The 21,999-nt window shown below is 41.1% G+C and overlaps 1 long non-coding RNA gene across 1 annotated transcript in view; it reads left to right on the top strand.

Annotated features, from left to right (window-relative positions):
* Positions 1 to 13,007: 13,007 nt before the first annotated feature.
* LOC139165869 (uncharacterized) overlaps positions 13,008 to 21,999 on the top strand; it is a 34,737-nt gene continuing 25,745 nt past the window's right edge. Inside the window, exons 1-2 of the long non-coding RNA XR_011558826.1 lie at positions 13,008 to 13,155; positions 21,022 to 21,127. This is a non-coding gene — a long non-coding RNA (uncharacterized lncRNA). The remainder of the gene's footprint in view (positions 13,156 to 21,021; positions 21,128 to 21,999) is intronic.

The raw sequence follows: 21,999 nt of genomic DNA, 5'->3' as shown, positions 1-21,999 counted from the left end.
GATAACTTGCAATAGATTTTTCTTTCCTTTAGATGGAGTGGATGAGTTTAAGATTCCTTTGTCACAATTCTCTTATCTCCATAAAATTGCTATCCTGATATATTTCTAGCACAAGGGAGGGAGGGAGGGAGGGAGGGAGGGAGGAAGGAAGGAAATGCTCTAGTCATCTGTGTCTTTCTTAATGCAATCCAATTGCTCACCCAATAACTGGGAACTTGAGTCCAATTCTAAAGTCCAGAGAGTCCACACACAATCTTGAACAGCACAGAAACCACGATCTTGACGAAACAATGAATCAGATAAACTGCCATGAGGTTAAAACACCAGGTTGCACTTTTATCTGCAGCACTAATTACAGCAGCCCCACCCAATCACAGGTGGCCTCATTTTCTCTTGTAATAATCCTTCAGTTGTTGTCTCCTATGCATCACTCTACGCATGCGTGGATGTGTCATTAATTCTTGTTCAGAATCCAAGGATGATACAGATGATTGATCTCCTCCTGGGCTGTCTGCCAAACTCCCCTCTTCCCTGTCACTCACGCTTCCTTGGTCAGAGGAGGCTTCATCGGCAGATTCCATCGAGAGCAAAACAAGCCTGCGGCATGTGGATGTTTCCCCCACATCCACCTGCACATTCCTTGGGGCAGGAGCTGGGCCAGAGCTAACCACAACACCTATTATGTTTGACAAACAGACAGACAGACAGACAGACAGACAGACAGATAGATATTTGCCCATTTTGACAAATAGTCAAAGAATACCTACCAGTCTTTCGTAAGGCCATGAAGCCCTGGCTTTGCCGACAGGCCAAATTGTATTGATTGGATTGTTATGAGTGCTAGGTCGATTGATTTGATTTGTAATTCTGTGCTATGGGATTTTATTGATTATAATCTTAGAGTGTTTAATTTTAATATTACTTATTATTATTATAGTGTATTGTTTTTATATTGTTGTAAGCCACCCTGAGTCCTAAGGGATTGGGAGGCATAGAAGTCAAACAAACAAACAAACAAACAAATAAATAAATAAATAAATGATGAACAAACAAACAAACAAACAAACAAATAATGGGGGTGTCTCTCTACCCATTTTATATTACTTTTTAACTAAAATTTGTACATTTAAGTCCTTCCCCATATTTTTTCCATCTTTACAAACCTTCTACCAAAGTACACAGATTCACCAACTCTGTTCAGCATTTACTGCAAATCATTTGGGTTTTATTAATTAATTAACAACCCAGCATCATCTATGTATAATGAGCAACTTCCTCCGTGAACACATCTCTAATGCCACCCACAAACATTTTTTGTGCATTTAGCCATCATACATTTAAAAAAAATGAATGAGACGTCCTTTATTTCGTTTTACTCACTGCTAAGTATTGCACCATTCACTCACTCCATTTAATGCATTCACTAAGCATTCCATCAGAGAATGCTTGTATCTCATTCATCAACAAACTTCCAGTTCCATATTCATTCAAATAATCCATCATTCAGTCACGTTCATTTTATCTCACCTGTTCTCTAAAACTACAAATGCATAATAAATTGAGTTACTGGCATTCATGCATTTCTCAGTGATCTAACAAAGAGCAAAACCTAGTCTACATGCTCCCTGCCTATCATAAAATCATCTTGTTTCAAATGCTGTACAACGTATCTTTTTATTTCATTCATTAATTCATATAGAGTGGTACCTCTACTTAAGAACGCCTCCACTTATGAACTTTTCTAGATAAGAACCAGGTGTTCAAGATTTTTTTTGCCTCTTCTCAAGAACCATTTTCCACTTACAAACCCAAGCCTCCAAAACTGTACCAGAAAAGGCGGGGAGAACCCTCCGTGGGGCCTCTCTAGGAATCTCCTGGGAGGAAACGGGGCCAGAAAAGGTGGGGAGAACCCTTCGTGGGGCCTCTCTAGGAATCTCCTGGGAGGAAACGGGTCCGGAAAAGGTGGGGAGAACCCTCCGTGGGGCCTCTCTAGGAATCTCCTGGGAGGAAATGGGGAGAAGCCTTCGTGGGGCCTCTCTAGGAATCTCCTGGGAGGAAACGGGTCCGGAAAAGGTGGGGAGAAGCCTCCGTGGGGCCTCTCTAGGAATCTCCTGGGAGGAAATGGGGCCGGAAAAGGTGGGAAGAACCCTCCATGGGGCCTCTCTAGGAATCTCCTGGGAAGAAACAGGGCCTCCACCTCCCTGTGGTTTCCCCAATCACATGCATTATTTGCTTTTACATTGATTCCTATTGGAAAAATTGCTTCTTCTTATAAACTTTTCTACTTAAGAACCTGGTCACAGAACGAATTAAGTTTGTAAGTAGAGGTACCACTGTATTTACATTCTGAATGCTGTTTATTTTATCCCATTATAGATGGGGACGATTCCCCCATTCCCCCTAACCATGATTTTGATCCATTAAGGCTTTCACATGCATTACCAACTTTAGTCATAGTCTTGACAAATGCAGTATTTTCTGATATCACTGGAAACAATACTGGCACATATAGGCCATTGGTTCCAAAAATGTAACAAATGCCCATTTTCACCCAAATCTACAAAAAATGACTCACAAGCCAACACACTGTTGACTGAAGCCAACCACTCAGGTCATTCAAGAATGCCAAATCAAGAGATCTTCCTTCAAACAGATTAAATAAGAAGAGAAGAGCCAATCCCACTGAAGGGCTATATAATGCTTCGGTGATTTCAGAAATTTGAAAAAGAAGTGCATTGATTATTTCTCTCTCTTCTTATTCTGAATCTGATTTTTATTTGCAGTGTAATCACGGCATTACCATCTGTGACTTGGACAGCCATATAAATGTGTTCAATCAATCCCAGATTTCCATTTATGGAAGCTGTTGAATATTCATTGACTTGGTGTAAATAGTTACGTCAGATATGTTTGAATCTGATTGGGTCAGAATTGACCGGGAAATCTAAGTGAATGTCAGTTGCATTTAAGCGGGAAGAAACAAAGTATAAAAGCGGTAAACCGACACTGTTTCTCCATTCGCGCCTAGAGCGGAGTTCGCATAGCAACCTTGTTTCTTCTGTTACAAAGAATAAAAGCATCTAAAGTTACTGCAGCCTCGGTATTATTCAGAAGCAAATGGATAATATATATAAAATCTATTAGAAATCTTATGAACTAGACATAGGATGCAATTCAGAATCTGAGCATGCTCAATATGTCACTTAAGCCTAACTCTTTCACCCTCTTGAAAAGCAGGAGGAGAAAAAAAATGGAGGAAAATATGAATTTATGGAGGAAAATATGCATGTGGGAAAGAACTAAAGAATAGATTTTTCTCACCATCCCTTTGAAATGTTTTTTTCATTTGTTGATGGCAAGCAGTTTTGCTATAAAATTAGCCCCTTATGCACATATCAATCAGCAAGTCAGCCATGCTTCAGCCCTCAACCTCATTCATTTTCCTCATTATATATTCTCATTATTTCATTTATGTTTTTTTTAAAAAACTGTATTTATTTAAAAGCAACTATGAAATTATTCCAGAGATCAAGACAGAACACAAAATCTATTGTTGATAACATTGGTGTTACTTTCTTCATGGATAGTTCTTCTCTTAAGAGACAGTGAAATCATCATGATTTTTATTCCGAATATTTTGGTTATTATATTTATCATATTGATGTATTTACTCTTGTTGTGTTCCTTTGTCATTCTTTACCTTATTGTGCTATCATTTTACTTCTGTTCTGTTTACATGCCTTTTCATTTTTCTTCCTTTTTTTAATTGTAAGCCACCTAGAGTAGTCCCAAGGCGAGATAGGAGGCAAATAAATTTAATAAATAAGATAAATATTTTAAAGAGTTGGCCTTTTCCGGGTCCCGGCGACTAAACAATGTCATTTGGTGGGACCCAGGAGAAGAGCCTTCTCTGTGGCGGCCCCGACCCTCTGGAACCAGCTCCCCCCAGATATCAGAGTTGCCCCCGCCCTCCTTGCCTTTCGCAAGCTCCTTAAAACCCACCTCTGTCGTCAGGCATGGGGGAATTGAAATTTTTCCCTTCCCCCTAGGCTTATAGAATTTATACATGGTATGCTTGTTTGTATGATCGGTTTCTTAAATTGGGGTTTTTTAGATTATTTTTAATATTAGATTTGTTTACATTGTCTTCTTTATTGTTGTTAGCTGCCCCAAGTCTTCGGAGAGGGGCGGCATACAAATCAAATCAAATCAAGTAAGTAAGTAAGTAAGTAAGTAAGTAAGTAAGTAAGTAAGTAAGTAAGTAAGTAAGTAAATAAATAAATACTGGTTTTCAAGTTGTAACTGAATACAGAGAAAGTCCTTCTGTAACACCATCACTGATCTTAAACTGCAATAATCATTTTTAGAGAAAAGAAATTTCCCCTGACTTGCCATCTTTACTATAACTGGGACTACAGCTTCCATAATTCCTAGGCAGCATGGTATTGTCACCCTGTAGCAATCCTGGAAGGGTGCTACGTGAAGGAAAGTTTTTCCTGCAGGATCCATCACGCCTAGATAAAATTAAAGTAACGGCAAAAGAAACTGAATAAGATATAAATAGAAAAAGTGTACAATAACCGGCTAAGCACTGCAGTTCTTTTAAAACACCAGTCAATATAACATCTACATCTTCAGAACAGAAATGGAATTTTGTTTAAAAAAAAGATCCAGGAATATTAACATAGGAGTCCTATAGCCATAATCAGATAGTAATTGGCCTTGGAGATCACTTAAGACAATCAGGGAAGTAATAAGATTTCTGAATAATTATGAATAATTAGGCACATTTATGAATAATTGCACCCGTAATAACTACCTAACACATCCAATTTTTAAACAGTAATTCATATCATTATTGATTGGATAATCATCCATCCGTACCAGTCCTTTTTCTTTCTCACACGGAGACATTATTGATTCAGCCATTAGTCTCTAATTGTGGCCTCATTGTTTCAGAATAAATTAACAAATGTCATAGAGAATGGATAGGATGCTAGAGAGAAGAGAGGAGAGAGAAAAAAGAAGAGACTCCTACATGGTAAAAATTGCCCCTCCTATAGAATTTCTTTAAAGTTGAAACTCGGGGGAAAAACGCCCAAAATAAATAAGAGTTTACAACTTCCCAAAATTGAATTACATTTATGTTTAGGTAAAATTTAAAAATGCTCTAATTCTATAAGATTACCAATCTTGCAAGTTTTCACGTGAGAAGAGCAAAGCACATCCAATTTCTTCCTACCGGTACATGTTTTAGCACAGGGGTCCCTAACCCCCTGTTTGAGGCCTGGAACTCTGACTGGATGGTAGAGAAAAAAGCACCTTTGGGGCAACCATAACGTGGATGCCTGAGAATCTCTGCAGATATCTAGCATCCTCTTTCATTTTGCCATCCTTGCCGTTTGTGTTTTCAGTCTATTAAATTACCTGTTTTGTTCCCTTCCCTTGCAGTCTGAATGCTCGCAGAGTAAAAGAGCACATCTTGCCTCTTGATTTAGTCGGCGACCGTTGCCACAGCTTTAAACAAGGCAACAAATAAACAATGCCTGATTAGAAGAATAATCATCTCCAGGGGTTCAAACAAACCTGCACACATGGACTCCTAGAATTAATTCTGTGACTAAATATTAACAGGTCTTGTTCAGACAAACGATGCTGTTTCAAAGCTCTTTTGTGTGTTGAATACAGGAGAATGCAGAAAAACAAAATGTTTTGCACATGCAAAAGGAACGAATTGTGACTACCTTAATATTCTTCTGTATTCCCATGTTCATGAGTTTGGGGGAGAGTGCTTTTTTTTTTTGAAAAAGAAAGTTAACATGGAAAGTTCTTAGTGTAAAGGAAGAAGGCAACGCATCAGAAGGAAAATAAAAACTGCTCATTTATATTTATGTTGGAATAGCTACTTGTAAGGTAAATCACATTAAATTTAGTGGAAGTTGAATACAAATTAAAAAGGATGCAAAAAATAAGATAAGAAAGCAATGTACAATTAATTTTATTGCACAAAGAATTGGGTTAGAACTAGAAAGAAAGAAAGAGATTGAGAGAGAACGAAAGTGATTAAAACTTTTTCTTCTTTAGAATGATTGCAGGGAAAATCATTGTCTTGCTCCCAATTCCTATATTCCGACAGCAGTTGTTCTTGGGAGGGGAAATCCAAGAGATAAACATAGCACTGTGCTCTCAAATAAAATACAAAGGTAAGAGTATAAACTTTGCTATAAGCAAGGGGCATTTGCATTCCAAAGGAAGTACAAGTGCAGTGCAACTTCATCCCCCATCTGCATTCAAGGAACGATATTTTGCTTAATTGAGATAATTATTGTGTTCATCTGCTTTTTCAAAGGAGCTAAAAGCAGATGAAAGGCAAATTTCTATTTGAAATGACAGAGAGAGAGGAAAATGGAAAGATGCAAAGATGAGACCAAAGAAAGACTTAGGGGCCGTACATACTGTGTTTCCATGATCATCATCGTTCAAGTGAACTGTTAAGTCCTCGACTTGCAAGGACTTGCTCGCTGGGGTCGCTCGCTGGGGTGACAATTTGCTTCAGCGTTTCCCACACTCTCCTTCCTGGGTCGCCCCCCTGCCTCAGGCTGCGTAGTTAGGCAAACGGGTGCTGCCAGAAGCATAAATGTATTTATTTATTTATTTATTTATTTATTAGACTTGTATGCTGCCCCTCTCCGCAGACTCGGGGCGGCTCACAACATATAATAAAACAATTCAGAACAAATCTAATAAATTTTAAAAAAATTAAAACCCCATTATTAAACCAGACATGCACACAGACATACCATACATAAATTGTATAAGCCCGGGGGAGGGGGGGAATGCCTCAATTCCCCAATGCCTGACGGAAGAGGTGAGTTTTAAGGAGTTTACGGAAGGCAAGGAGGGTGGGGGCAGTTCTAATCTCCAGGGAGAGCTGGTTCCAGAGAGTCGGGGCCACCACAGAGAAGGCTCTTCCCCTGGGATCCGCCAGACGACATTGTTTAGTCGACGGGACCCAGAGAAGGCCCACTCTGTGGGACCTAATCGGTCGCTGGGATTCGTGCAGCAGAAGGCGGTCCCGGAGATATTCTGGTCCGATGCCATGAAGGGCTTTATAGGTCATAACCAACACTTTGAATTGTGACCGGAAATTGATCGGCAAACAATGCAGACTGCGGAGTGTTGGTGTAACATGGGTATACCTAGGGAAGCCCATGATTACTCTTGCAGCTGCATTCTGCACGATCTGAAGTTTCCGAACACTTTTCAAAGGTAGCCCCATGTAGAGAGCATTACAGTAGTCGAATCTGGAGGTGATGAGTGACTGTGAGCAGTGAGTCCCGGTCCAAATAAATGCTGCCAGCGCTGCTTCCACCCATGCCTTCTGCTTACATCTCAGGTGGGAGGTGGCCACGTGAGGCTAGAGGGGAGCCGGGCAGGAGAGAGGGAAGCTTGTCCGAGGCCAGGAAGGAGGAAAGAGGAAAAAAGCAAGGAGCGCAGATGCAGCAGCAGCAGCAGCAGGAGGAAAAAGGAGAGCCGAGCCGAGACCAGTAATCCAGAAAGTGACAGCCGCCGATCAGCTGGATCTGCGCACGCATCTTCATTTCCACCGGTGGAACTGCGTTCCACCCCATCCTGCCTTCTGCCCACCCCTGCATGTTTCCCTGTCTTATATTTTTTTTGAACCCTAAAATAAGCACTTGGCTTTATTGCCATGCACTCAAAAGCAGGTACGTGAGCAGTTGATCAACTCAGTTCCACTGTGCATGTGTGAGTGCCTCCCACTAGTCAGCTGATTTTTGGGTCAGACAAGCTCATGCTTTCTGCGGCCGTGTCTTCTCAGATCTCTGGAGATTCCACCCCAGGGCCATTTGAGCACGCAAGGCTTTTCCCCACTCCCAGCTCCATTTGGGCTTAGACAATTTAGAACTATGTCGCCTTCTGCCTGACCTAAGTGTAGCACATAAAATTATCTGCTACATTGCCCTACCTGTCAATGACTACTTCAGCTTCAATCACAACAATGCACAAGCACACAATAGATACAAACTTAATGTAAACCACTCCAAACTCAATTGCAGAAAATACGACTTCAACAATAGAGTCAATGCCTGTCTTTGTGGCTTCTTCCCCAGACTTCCAAAACTTTAATCTTAGACTATGTACTGTTGACTTCACCCCATTCCTAAGAGGTCTGAAAGGGGCGTGCATAAGTGCACCAACATGCCCACCATCCCAGTCATGTTTATACTTTTTCTGTTATCTTATTTCAGTTTTCTCAGCATTATCTACCTAATGAAGTAAGGGAAATATTGGATTTTGCTGGTCCACAAGATCTTTTGTAGATTTTGCTGCATAGTTGTTGTAAGCCGCTCCGAGTCTCCGGAGAGGGGTGGCATACAAATCTAATTAATAATAATAATAATAATAATAATAATAATAATAATAATAACAACAACAACAACAACAACAACAGCAATAATAATTTGAAAACCATTGGAATTGACAAAATCTCCACCTGTCAATTGCAAAAGGCTGCTTTACTGGGATCGGCAAACATAATTCGCCGCTACATCACGCAGTCCTAGGTGCTTGGGAAGCGCCCGACTGGTGATGAAATACGAAATCCAGCATAGTGATCTCCTTTGCTGTGTTGTATTGACATAATAATAATAATAATAATAATAATAATAATAATAATAATAATAATAATAATAATAGTTACTCCTTGATTTAGAAGTTATTTTTGTTTCTGTCTCTCCTTTTACATGTCCCTTCTTTTTATTGTCTCTATTCTTCTGCAACTCTGCATACTTACAAAATCTCTCTCATAATCATCTCATGATCTAAGCTTGATTTACAAAAGCTTATGTGCCATAAAATTGGTTAATCATACAAGTGGCTTAAATCAGTGTTGCTGTTATTTTTTCATTCAGTTGCTCACAGTCACATTTCAATTGCAGACCTTCTAGTAAATACAAGGGTGAAACAAAATGTGTGTTGCTTCACTGTTTCTATTTTTACAGCTCATGATTGCTTGAAGAGTAGCTCTCCAATAGCTGGGTTGCAAACATTCAAATGACCACTAGATGGGGGGAAAGAGTCACCATTTTTGGTACCTCTTTGCTGCTCCCCAGTGGCTGTCTGAATATCTGCTGGTTTAATATTGCAGACTGCTTGAAGGGTTACAGTGCAGAATAGTGATGGTGAACCTTTTTTTCCTCGGGTGCCGAAAGAGTGTGCACGCATGCTGTCGTGCATGCACGAGTGCCCACATCCATAATTCAATGCCTGGATGTTGGGTAGAGCAGAAACAGCTTCCCCTGCCCCCCCAGAGGCCCTCTGAAGGCCAGAAACAGCCTGTTTCCCAACTTCTGGTGGGCCCAGTAGGCTTGTGTTTCACCTTCCAAGGCTCCAAGATAAAAAATACCTCCCCATCCCACCCAGAGGCTCTCTGAAAGCCAAAAACGCCCTCCCAAAGCCCCTGTGCAAGCCAAAAATCAGCTGGCTGGCACACAGGAACATTGGAGCTGAGCTAGAACAACGGTTCGTGTGCCAGCAAACAGGGCTCCATTTGCCACCTGTGGCACCCGTGCCATAGGTCCGCCATCACTAGTGTAGACTATAGAAATTAGTTCTCACACAGCTTAACTGGATGTAATAAGACATTAAGATGATCAGCAGCAACAAAAAACAAAGATGAATAAAGTTTGAATGGCAGCAAGAAGACAATAAGTGCCTAATAGGCATTCTTTTTAATAAAAACAAGAATGGGGGAGCAGAGGGAAGAGGAAGATTGGGGAACTCCTTAAAAAATGCACAGATATTAAGCCCTTTGTGCTGGGGAAACAGGAGCCCTGTTTTCTTTCAGTGCTAGCAGCTGAGTTTGTGTTGGTGCACACAGAAGTAAAACGGGGATTCAGACAAGTGGAACGTGATCTGATAAGCTGGAAATGATTCTGCCCATTCATCCGTCCTGGAATGACATCTCTGCCAATGCCCTTTCATCACTTGTGAGTAGAGCACAAGCTTCCCAAGGGAAGATATTCTCTCTCTCTCCCTCCCTCCCTCCCTTCCTCCTTCCCACTCTTCCTCCCTCTTTCTCTTTCTTTCTCTCTCTCTCCCTCCCTCCCTCCCTTCCTCCTTCCCACTCTTCCTCCCTCTTTCTCTTTCTTTCTCTCTCTCTCCCTCCCTCTCTCTTTCTCCCTCCCTCTTTCCCCCTCTCTCCCTCCCTCTTTCCCCTCTTTCTCCCTCCCTCTTTCCCCCCTCTCTCCCTCCCTCTTTCTCTCTCTTTCACTCTCTCCCTCTCTCTCTTTCTCTCTTCCTCTCTCTCTCCTCCCTCTCTCTCCCTCCCTTCCCCTCCCTCTCTCTTTCTCCCTCTCTCACTCCCTCTTTCTCTTTCTTTCTTTCTCTCTCTCTCCCTCCCTCTCTTTCCCTCTCTCCCCCTCCCTCTCTCTTTCTCCCTCTCTCCCTCCTCTCTCCCTCCCTCTTTCTCTTTCTTTCTCTCTCCCTCCCTCTCTCTTTCTCCCTCCCTCCCTCCCTCTCTCTCTTTCTTTCTCCCTCCCTCTCTCTCTTTCTTTCTCCCTCCCTCCTTCTCTTCCCCCCTCTCCCTCCCTCCCTCTCTCTTTCTCCCTCTCTCTCCCTCCTCTCTCCCTCCCTCCCTCTCTCTCCCCCTCTCTCTCCCTCCCCCCTCTCTCTCCCTCCCCCCTCTCTCTTTTTCTCTCTCTCCCTCCCCCCTCTTTCTCTCTCCCCCTCTCACTCTCTGTCCCCTGTCCTGGTTTGCTCCCCGGCAAATGCAATGATGGGCATAGGGAGTCAAACCAGGGGCGGGGAAAAGCTGTAATGCTTTTTTTTGAAGGACAGCACTCGTTCTGCCTTTCAGTTTTACAAAATCTCTCTTGTCTACTCTGGAAATGCCCATTTGTGCCCATTCTTATGAAACATATTTAATGCAATCAAAATGCAATCAAATAGTTAACACCCTGCTCTTTTTCATTGCCTTCTTCTGCTTTGGTGAAATTCTCTATCTGTCTAATGATTGGTCATTCTCAGCTTCCATTTTCTTCTAATTAGTTGTATAAAAAACCCACTTTCTTCCCTGGACATTTAATTATGTGAGAATATTTTTATTGCATTTGAGGAATATTTCAATACCATCTGTACCCTTTTATTTCCCCCTTTCCATGAATATTTCTTATTATAGCAATGAAACTGTGAAAGATTTGTGGCTGTGAGTCCTTTTGCTTCCAGCCTCCCGATCCAATAACATTTACATTTTGCAAAATTTCAAATTTTTAATATAAAGATTTATGTTTTGTCCATGCATTTTAAGTCCTAAATTATCATGATTTATGAAGCGGTTCTAGTAGTTACATGAATTCCATTAAAATTATTCATTCAGCTTAACTGCACTGCTTGTTCATGGGAGGTAATTTTACTGAATGCCAATGATCTTTTGCTCATGAACACAGAATTACACTGCACTAAATTGTTCCCCTTTCTTACTACGCTCCAGACTTGAAAGGATACACAGCTCCATCTAGCAAAGACAAATAAAATTAACTCTTTATGTGTTTAACTTGCCAAGAATGTTTTCTAGTGGCTTCATTTAAAAGATGCATGCAATATTTGACCTTACTTAAAGGTTACAGGAAATCTTTATTGTCAGTGAACATATCTGCATGAATGACCTTGAAGTAATAGATCATGGGTAAGCAATGGGTGGGGGTCAGGGTGGGGGTCTTTGAGGGAGTCAGATGAAAATCAAGTAAAGCAGGAGGGAAGGTGAAAGACCCAACTATTTTTATTTTCTGAGGATGTGGAGCTCACAAGTTTTCATATAGATTCAGAGGGGGACTATATTTTGTTCAGCAGCAAACCAGTTTATTTACTTTTTAAAAAAAAATAAAGTAATTTTTAAAAAATTAAAAAGGTTACATGGAAATCTATTGTTACTTTTAAGTCTTTATTTCCAACTTTTCTTCTTTAACATATTGGTTTCCAGAAATAATAAAATAGAAAAAGTAGAGCAAGGTTACATATAGAAGGCAAGATCTGCACTTTACAGAGCTGTCCCCACACACATAATTTGCAAGCAACACCCCCCCCCCCAATGGAATTGGCTAATCTATATTATTTTCATGCAATTTAGAGCTCTTGCTTTAAATAGTGAAATAATGGTGCTGTTTAGCTTAGTCTAGGATACCTTAGCTTCCAAAGCTTTTCATGAACAATGATGAAGAATGAAGATACATTACTTAGAACCTCTAAAAAAACAAGTGTCCAATCCACCATAGCTAATTTATATGAGAAATATCGTAACCCCTGTTTATTACTTTCCCTTTTGGTATTAAACTGACTACAGGCCTTCCAGTTTATGGATTGTAATTTTAGTATTGTAGACCATCTGTAATGGACAGACTGGATTTTATCACGGATTTTATCTGTTATTTGTTATTTTATTTTATAACTTTTGCTTGTATATTTGCTGGATGCTTTTGTTTGTTCTGGTCTCTGGTCTGTGACTTGAATTGATGATTGATTGATTGATTGATTGATTGAATGTAAATAATAAAGGTCTATGAAATTAGTCTAACATCATTTCTTCCCAGAGTGTTCAATATAGGCTACAACAGCTGGAATTTGGATATTATTGATTTTAACTGTATATAACCTAAATCAATTTCAGGATAGCTTTTTATGGCTATACAGAAAATATCTATGTGGACAAAGGGATAAAGCTTTTTGCTAAAAATGTATTATAATTATTTTGAGAAGGAAATAATAGAAAGAAGTAAAGCTCACAAGTTCAGCAGTAGATTTTTTTAATCCCTTCTTTTTAAGGCATTTTCTGCAGCTGTGGTTATGCTCCTTTCACTATAAGCTCTAGCCATGCAGAAGAAAGGTTAAAGGTTACCTACATTTCTAATGTCAGGCACTGAGGCTGGTTTAAAAAAAAGGTAAATGGTAATTTTATCATTAGCGTGCCTGACCTTTGCCCCCACCATATCTCATGGGAGACGTTAAGAACAGTTCACCTGTCAAGATCCAAACACTTAAAGGTCAACGCACACAAAAAAATGTTGAAGAGTTTACAACTGAATCGCTGACACCTTTTATTATCACCACTTAAATAAATGATTCAAGCAGCAAGACAAGGTAAAGACCAGCTTAATGTCAAGATTTATGCCAGAAATGGTTTGTGAATACTATTGTGTGTGGTTTGTTTTTTTAAATGAACAGTAGCAACAACCAGGTTTTCACTTACATTTGGAAATGTGGAAGCAATGAAGTGGGTTTCGTGAGATGCGTGGAAATTTTATGCTTCATAATGCATTCATCTCTAAGCCTTCAGAATGTCAAAGCTCGAAACGAGGATTAAAACTGCATAAAGGCTGGAAGGATTTTTCTCTTATGCAGGATGGGAGTTATGCTGACCCAAAATTGGAGGTGGAGCAGGGTTTGGTAACTTTTGTCTTCTTGCTCATTTTTAATTGCTTACTTTAATGCCATTTCTTCACACTGTTGGGGCATGTAGCATTCATCGTAAAGAGTTAGACATTGTATGCATTTTTTAAAATCAACATTACAATTACTGCATGCATGTCATCTCTAAGGCATCCCTCCCATGCAGTAGGGTGCAGTAGTCAAGCCATGTGAATTACTCTTATCAGGGTTTGCTGGGTTTGCTATAACTGATGCACCTTCCAAAACTTCGCAAGAACCCTCTACCTTTTCAGATGTCCTAGGACCAGCAGTGTTTGAGGTCTAAATCTGCAGGGCTTTAAATTTTGCTGACTGATGAAAAACAAATGTGACAGATCAAATGTTACTTGCTACAAAGTAAAATCACATCAATGATGTGCATGCCTATACATGTTGGGTTAGCTATTATTATTTTATTATTATTTATTGGATTTGTATGCCGCCCCTCTTCGTAGACTCGGGGCAGCTAACAACAATGATAAAAACAGCATGTAACAATCCAATACTGAAACAACTAAAAACCCTTATTATAAAACCAAGCATACACACAAACATACCATGCATAAATTGTAATGGCCTAGGGGGAAGGAATATCTCAACTCCCCCATGCCTGGTGATAAAGGTGGGTCTTGAGTAATTTGCAAAAGACAAGGAGGGTGGGGGCCATTCTAATCTCTGGGGGGAGTTGATTCCAGAGGGCCGGGGCCCTCAGTTCCCCCATGCCTGACGGCAGAGGTGGGTTTTAAGGAGCTTACGAAAGGCGAGGAGGGTGGGGGCAACTCTAATCTCTGGGGGGAGCTGGTTCCAGAGGGCCGGGGCCGCCACAGAGAAGGCTCTTCCCCTGGGTCCTGCCAAATGACATTGTTTAGTTGACAGGACTCGGAGAAGGCCCACTCTGTGGGACCTAACTGGCCGCTGGGATTCGTGCAGCAGAAGGCGGTCCCGGAGATTAGTTAGTTGCAAGTTAGTACTTGCAACAAGACTGTTGAAATAATGAACTGACATGCGACTTCAGGGCAGAGAGGTTGAAATCACCCCAATGCAACAAGCCTTGTGAACTCCGGTTCACCAGTTTTGAGATGAAGATAAATCCTATGGAGATCTGGGCTAGACATCTGAGCAATCAGTACCCAAGCAGAGCCCTGGCTTGTCTCTATAGCCTGATTTCACACAGAGACATTCATGGCTGATCAGCCATGGGACAGTTCTACTCTACTGTGATGTGAAGTGATGGTCTCACAAATGGTGGTTACCCTCTTTCGTGACCTTGATGTTATGCCTGTGTCAGGATACGAAATCCAGGTAGGCAGATTTCCCTATTCTCTCACTGCAGGATGAGCCTCCTATCTGGGGTGATTTCCCATTTCTTCTGCTGCCGCTTTGATCAGGGACTCGACATGTGGGCGCATGCACATGTGCAGTAGTAAAAAAAGCTGTGCATGCATAGAAGCAAAAAGACAAGGCTATGGCCCCACCAAGAGAACCAGCTCGGGGGCATGGCAGGCTTGGGACACTGCTAATTCCAGCGATCCAGACCGCCAAGTTACTACTGGTTCTATAGAATGAGTCTCGACTGGTAGAAACCCACCTCTGCCTCCTATACAACTCCTTGGCTTTTGGCTTTGGAACCCAATCTAATAAACTATCCAATCTAGTAAATTACCAAAGGTCCAATATTCTTCCCTAATTCTCCATGACCTCTTGACCTTCTCTGATGCTTCCATCAGTGTCTCTCTCTCTCTCTCTCTTTCTCGTTCATGTGATTTTCACAGTACTTGTTCTGACCTAGGCTTCCTGATAAACTCACACAGCACAAATAGTGTCCCACAAACCTCATTTTATTGTTAGCAACTGCTAATTGTTTGCATTAACAGTCTTCCGAAGTCCAAATAAAGTCAAGTAACTCTTTTCTTTTCAACAGTTGCTAATTATTGTCATTAACAGTCCGAATAAATAAATAAAAAATCAAACAAGTCTGACTAAGAGTCCTTCATGTAAAAGCAGATAACAGACACACCTGTTCTTCTTTGGCAAGCTGCCAAAGAACAGTTTGCAGGAAAACTTTGCCAAGTTTACACAGAAACAAAAACGAAGGCTTGGATTGCAAAAACAAGATCTGGAAATGAACGGAGTTGCTTCTTGCAACTCATCCATTCTTGTTCACTTAAATTATCCCTACGTCTTACTTCTGAGTAGTCCTATTCCTCAGGAACTGTTCTTATCTTTTGGCAGCTCTGCTCCTGTACACATTGAGAATAGGCTTCTTCTCCAGGCTCCAGGCCTGGCCCAAGTTCCTCCCCAGCCTCCTCGCTGTCCAACTCTGCTGCCACTGGCACAGGCTGCTGGATGACCACAACAGTACTATCTTCTATGTCCAGCTCTTCACACTGGTTACAGCTCTTCTTCATCTTTCTTGCACTTTCTTCCAACAGCTTCTCCCAAAACATACTAACTTGGGTACCCTATGTAACTCATTGTCTTTCTCATCCATTCAATATTTATTTATTCATTTTCTTTAATTATTTGTCAAATGTCAATGCTGACCTTGGATAGCTTAAAATTTTAAAAAGCTGACATAAAAAAAACCAAAATATCAACCGTAAACTTACAAAGCAATACCAAAATGAAATGAAACAAGACCGAAGGGAGATCCACTATCACCCATCCCCAAGACAAGGGGAGAAAAATATTAATGTATTAATGAATTCTGGAACAACATAACAGTGGGTGTTGAACCATACAATCTCTGGGTAGATTCACATGGCCTGTCCTTTTACAACTATACCTGCACAATACGTACCAAAAATGCAGGTCTCCATTGAAAAGTTGTTGATGTCTAAGAATATAAATAATTCCATTTGGTTTTTACCAGCCAAAACCAAGCCAGAGTCCCCTACACCAGTGATTTTCAACCGTTTTTGAGCCGTGGCACATTTTTTACATTTACAAAATCCTGAGGCATACCACCAAGCAAAATGACACAAAATGACACTCTAACACAGTGCATATTATACATATAGTTAATAATATAGTTTCTAAATGTATTTATACTCACGTAGAAATCGAGACCATGAGGAAGAGTAGCAGCTTCAACTACTCGCCGCGGCCACACAATGACAAGTGCGTGACAGCCTGAGCTTTCCTGGGTGTGGATAAGAGGGGGCCTGCTATTGGTTTATCGATAGAGGTCAGGTGATTGGTCAGTGAACGTTCCCTGTGCCTCCACTCTTCCTGTCGCTAATATCTGGAAGGATTGTGAGGGGAATGTTTATGTTCAGATGGAGGCGGCTGGTGGTGGGCCGGATAAATGGCCTTCGCGGGCCATATCTGGCACGTGGGCCATAGTTTGGGGAACCATGTTTAATTTCCCCACGGCACACCTGACCATGTCTCATGGCACACTAGTGTGCCACGGCACACTGGTTGAAAAACACTGCCCTACACCATTAGTCTGCAACTCATTTCCACTCCAGTATACCTTTCTCCATGCAGAGCAGCATGATGGCCTAGTGGTGAGCTCTCACCTCGGAATCAGAAGTCTGTGAGTTTGATCCTAGGCAGGGGCAGGTGTTTATTCTCTTAGCCTAAAGACAAAATATCTGCTGTGAGCTCCGCGTAGGGGTCAGGAAGGGCATCCAGCCAGTAAATGCTCAGCTCAATTCAGTCACTCTAGCTCCACCTGGATGCAAGAAATTACAGGGTTGTTAAAACAAAAAAAATACCATTCTCTATCCATCCACTCATGTCTATTTATATCAAGCAGTTTCGCCATCTCTAATCTTTCTAAAACTCTATTACCTTCTCACATATTCATCTAACATTCCTCTATTCTGCCAGGTAAAACTATGTCCTAAGACCATGTCTGGGGGGTGGGGGGGTCATTACTAAAGCCATTTCCTTTTTTAAAAACCTATGCACACTAGTTACGGAGTCTATGGAGAGGGGCGGCATACAAATCTAATAAACAATAACAATAACAACAACAATAACAATAATCAATCTGTATAGTCTGGAGGACAGAAGGAAAAGGGGGGACATGATCGAAACATTTAAATATGTTAAAGGGTTAAATAAGGTTCAGGAGGGAAGTGTTTTTAATAGGAAAGTGAACACAAGAACAAGGGGACACAATCTGAAGTTAGTTGGGGGAATGATCAAAGGCAACATGAGAAAATATTATTTTACTGAAAGAGTAGTAGATCCTTGGAACAAACTTCCAGCAGACGTGGTTGGTAAATCCACAGTAACTGAATTTAAACATGCCTGGGATAAACATATATCCATTGTAAGATAAAATACAGAAAATAGTATAAGGGCAGACTAGATGGACCATGAGGTCTTTTTCTGCCGTCAGTCTTCTATGTTTCTATGTTTCTATAACAATAACAAAGAGAGGCAGGCTTCAATCTCACACCATTGCCAGCTCTTGAATTTTTTTTGGCTCATACATGCACACTATATCAGGTAAAACAACGATCTACACTGGTTGCCATTTTTTGTCTTTAAAAAAAAACCTCCAAGGGTTTAATTATTATCTATGGCAGCAAAATAAAAGTGTATATTTTTTTTTTTTTAAATCCTGCTTTCATAAGCAGAATTGGCAACAAAGCAAAGAGGGGTCAAAAATGGAACCCGTGTCAGAGGAAAGTGATATGCACCAGATTGTAAATGGCTGGAAATTAAGGGAATTGGTATAAACCATCTGGACAACATCAGAACAGAATCAATACTGGACTTGGTTCAGTACAGTAATGTTATTTGTTCCAAATGCTATTGCTGATCAGTAGGTAAACACAAAACAATATGAAAACATATGAGCTTAACTTATAGCCTATATCAGTGATGGCAAACTTTTTTTTCTTCCAGTACCACAAGCACAAGTGTACAGGCTACTGTGTGCGTGTGACTGTTCACACCCATAATTCAATGTGCCCCTGCCCCCATGCATGCACACATAACCCCCCCACCCCCCATTTCCTGACTTCCGGTGGGCCTGGTAGGCTGGCTTTTCACCAAGAAAGCCTCTGGAGCCCGGAGACAGCAAAAATGGCCTCTCCCACCCCTTCCAGAGGCTGAAAGCAAAGCGTTTCCCAACTTCCGCTAGGCCCATATTTCGCCCTTTCCAGGCTCCCGAGGCTTCCCTGGAGGCTGGGGAGGGTGAAAACATCCTCTCCTGCCTCCCTGGAGGCCCTCCAGAGACCGAAAACACTCTCCCAGAGCTCCACACAAGCCGAAAATCAGCTGGCCCATGCGCACCTGAATGCTGGAGCTGACTAGGTCAACAGCTTGTGTGCTGGCAGATATAGCTCCGTGTGTCACCTGTGGCACGTGTGCCAAAGATTTGCTATCACTGGCCTATAAGTCATACAATATACAACCTTTATAACATAACCTGAGGAAACCTGTAGGAAATGTTGAAAAGATAATATTTTTCAGCTTATAGTTGTTATGCCGGGCTTCTCGTTAACAGCCCCCAGTGAGAGAGGAAGGCAAAGTCAAATACACACACACATGCAAGCTCAGAAGAAATAAAAGTATTTTATCTGAAACAGTGTTAAAAGCATACACATTTGAGCAGAGGCAAATTTCTCTCACTTAGATAACAGTCCTGGAATGCAATCAAAAGCAGGAACAAAAGAGAGCAATTAAGGCAGCTGTGATTCCGCACAGCTTCTTTGAGTCCACAAGAATAAACTGTGAATTGTCCAAATAGTCAATAGAAGTCCTGGAATAGTCCAAACCTTAGCAATGATTCTTCTCCAAATGAATAAACATCCACACACTCACTCTCCAATGCCCATAATTTATCATCAACCCCATTAACCTAATTGCCTCAGCAAGAGATGTTCTCCCTTATCTCTGATGATACCTGCGCAGTTGGTCCCTTCTAGCCATGAACCTGTGCATACGGGCATCTATCCACTGATCCGCCTCTGAGTCTGATGACTCACTAATGGGGTCATTAACTAATGGGCTGGCTGCACCCATCTCTCCATCTGATTCTGCTTCCCCACCGTCTAACCTTGGCAATGAATCTTCACTATCAGAAGCTGCTGGCAATAATACAAGTCTCTGTGACCCTGAGGATTCCCCTAAACCAACGTCTAAATTCCCTGCTGCAGGAGCTGGCCCAGAGCCAACCACAATAATAGTACTACAGCAATGGACTCTCATAGCTTTTGGAGTTAGTAACTGTGTGCATCTTAAAAAAGTGAGGTGCTCACATTGACAGGGTATATGGCCAGATAGATATCTTGGCTGATGAGATTCTGAACTCTGGAATTGTCCCAGCTTTATCATTCAGGTACAGATCCGTATGATGGAGTGATTCCAAATCTAGGGAAGTGGGGGGGGGGAGGCAGTGAAGGGCCACCAAAATTTTTACTACCACACTGTGGGTGTGGCTAATGCTGGACGCCCTGCATTTCTTTCAACATCTTTCAGTGCAATTGGGTACTCTGGGGTGGAGCTCCATTTTCACTACCCCACTGCATTCCCCCCCCTGTGCGGGCAGCAGCCCACCCCTGGGGGGGGTAAGAAAACCTTGCACACAGAAAGTTAAATATCAAGGCAACTGGTAAGTGGGAAGCACCCCAAGACAAAGAGAGTATTGAGTACGGAGATTTAATCCTTTATGAGATCCCTTAGCAATTTGCTAAATCCGGACAAACATCTATCAGATAGTTGAAACTGGACAATGGGACATGGCAGTTAAGAGCAGAATTAGGATAAAATCAACTGCTTTAAGTTAATTTTCTTAATGTCTTTCCAGATTCTTGTACTCATTGCTTGCCAGAGTGTTTTGGTGATGGTGGTGGTGTTTTTTACTGGAAAGGTCAATGCAAATAATCAAAAACATACAATTTCAATATTCCCAGAGGAGGATTGAAAAAAAGGAAAGAAAATGAGATCAAGTTTTCTTTTTAATCAGAGCCTTTTGGGGGGGTTGCTGAATCTAATCTTTAATGGTATTCCAAGGCAACTGGATCAGCTCCCAACTTTTTAATAATTAAAACATTTGATGCAGGGAACAAAAGGAAGGACAGGGCTGAAAATTTTGCTTCCAACTGTTTCTCTTGTAGTGATGTCTCAATTCTGAGATTCAGTTTTTAAAGGACAAAAAAAATGCTTTAATTGCAGAGGAACAGAGGAAAGCTGAATGCCATTTAGTTCCAGATGCATCTCTGAATGGGTTTATTTATTATTTTTTTATTTATTCCTTTGTCCAATACACAAATACTTAGGAAGAAAAATAGACATGTAGTAATATATATAAGGGTAAAGTGAACTTAGAGGAGAGAATACATGAAAGAAAGAAAATATATATGATAAGTGAGAGAAAGGAAAGACAATTGGACAGGGGACGAAAGGCACACCAGTGCACTTATGTACGCCCCTTACTGGCCTCTTAGGAACCTGGAGAGGTCAATCGTGGAGAGTCTAAGGGAGAAATGTTGGGGGTTAGGGGTTGACACAATTGAGTCCGGTAATGAGTTCCACACTTCAATAACTCGATTGTTGAAATCATATTTTTTACAGTCAAGTTTGGAGCGGTTGGTATTAAGTTTGAATCTGTTGCGTGCTCTTGTGTTGTTGCGGTTGCTTGATGACAGAAGGCAATACAAGGTGAAGACAACCAGGCAAGGTACTTAGTACTTTAATACTTTGAAATGTACTAAAACTATCCCCCCCAAAAAGAATGAAATATTATTGTAAACCCCCAGGTGGATCCCCTACCACCCCTACAAGTCAGAATCAACAGGTTTTGGGTTTCCAGGGAAGAAATGGCAAACTGAAGGTGTTCCCACAAAAAGTGGAACCAATAACTGCAGTAGAACAAAGAGCAAGCTAGAGCTAGCTGGAGCTAGATCATCTCTTTATAATTTAATTTATAATATGATTTGTTATTTGTTAATCGCTGTTATTGATGTAATTGTCTATTGCATATTTTTGTACTTATTTTTGCTTTGTCGTAGTAGTAGTAGTAGTTGTTGTTTTTGTTTGTTTGTTTGTTTCGGTTTCTAACTTTTTGGTTATTTCTTTTTAAAAAACAATTCAATAAAAATTATTAATAGAGGAAAATATATATATATAATTTATCTCTGGACAAGGAGAGGAGATTGCCCACAAGTGCTCCAGATAGTTGCTCCTCATCAGAGGTGGGTTTCTACCAGTTCTAACCGGTTCTTTAGAACCGTTAGTGAACCAGTGGTGATGTCACGGAGCCAGTTCTGTTGGTGCCAATCCATGGTGCCACCATCTTGGATTTTGCTTCTGAGTATGTGCAGAAGCTGTTTTCTGGGAAGGGATGCGCACTTCCATCGCAATCCAAACCAATGGGCAAGGTAAGTAGGACCCACTCATTCTCCTCATGAAGACATTGCAAGACAGTGGTCCCCAGGAAGTATAAGAATCTGGAAGATGAGAAAATATCCAACTTGCTTAAACCATGATTAACATATTTGAAAGGATGTTGAGTTCACATTATTCTTCTTCTAATCACTTTCAGAAATTGCT

The sequence above is a fragment of the Erythrolamprus reginae genome, chromosome 3, assembly GCF_031021105.1.
Source record: "Erythrolamprus reginae isolate rEryReg1 chromosome 3, rEryReg1.hap1, whole genome shotgun sequence".
NCBI classification, from domain to species: Eukaryota; Metazoa; Chordata; class Lepidosauria; order Squamata; family Dipsadidae; genus Erythrolamprus; species Erythrolamprus reginae.
Note: the sequence above shows the minus strand (reverse complement) of the source record. Positions and strands in the feature narration are given on the sequence as shown.